The following is an 825-nucleotide window of genomic DNA, read 5'->3' on the forward strand; positions in this document are numbered from 1 at the left end:
TGCACCAGACTCTATTCAAGCACTTATAGTGGATCTAACATTCTTTGTTCCAGCTGTCAGACAAAGAAAAGGCTCCTTTGTTATCAGCTAACCTGAGCATATTAAGAATACCATCCTATTACATCATCTGAAAGATTTGTGTGTGCATGTGCTAGAAGTATAAGAATAGAATGTAGATAAAAAAAGGAATTTTCTGCAAAGTGAATCTTCATATTTTTAAAAGCCACACAAAAAACGCACAACAAAACAACACAAATTCTAGGCAAAGAAACACCAGCAAGATGATGTAGTGTTACTTCACATTGTAGTCTGAAAGAAAATAGCACAGATTTTGAAATGTGGTGTACATTACATTGTGCAATTGTGATATCTATAGAAACTAGCTTGCAGTTCTGCTGAAGTTACCAGCTATGGGTCAGCAGCACCAAAATCAGAATGCGATTAGACTATTTTCCTTCTGCAGTAGGGCACATTGATGAAAAGCTATCAAATTTTTTATAGAAAGGGTATCACATACAGCTGACTACAATGAAAATATAAACATGCACACACAACCTCATACTGATTGCTCTCAGAGCTGCAGTGGGAAACTGCAAGTAAACTTGAAGCTTTGCTCTACAAATGAGGTGTGGGAGAGTGAGCAAAGAAATGTTTGTGGAAATTGAACTGACAAAAATGCAATTGTTCATTATGAATGAGTATCTGGATGCCATAATTTTGCTTTTTTCTTTTTCTTCTTCCCTCACTTCCTAATTTCTGCTTCATGAGTTCTCCAGAATAGTGGTCAGTATTCCATGTCTCAATTTTAAGAGTCTATATAATTTC

At 35.8% G+C, this 825-nt stretch overlaps 1 protein-coding gene across 3 annotated transcripts in view; it reads right to left on the reverse strand.

The window, feature by feature from the left end:
* DISC1 (DISC1 scaffold protein) overlaps positions 1 to 825 on the reverse strand; it is a 201,503-nt gene that overhangs the window by 158,160 nt on the left and 42,518 nt on the right. The gene's annotated exons all lie outside the window — the stretch shown is intronic.

Source organism: Meleagris gallopavo, chromosome 2, assembly GCF_000146605.3.
Source record: "Meleagris gallopavo isolate NT-WF06-2002-E0010 breed Aviagen turkey brand Nicholas breeding stock chromosome 2, Turkey_5.1, whole genome shotgun sequence".
Classification (NCBI taxonomy): domain Eukaryota; kingdom Metazoa; phylum Chordata; class Aves; order Galliformes; family Phasianidae; genus Meleagris; species Meleagris gallopavo.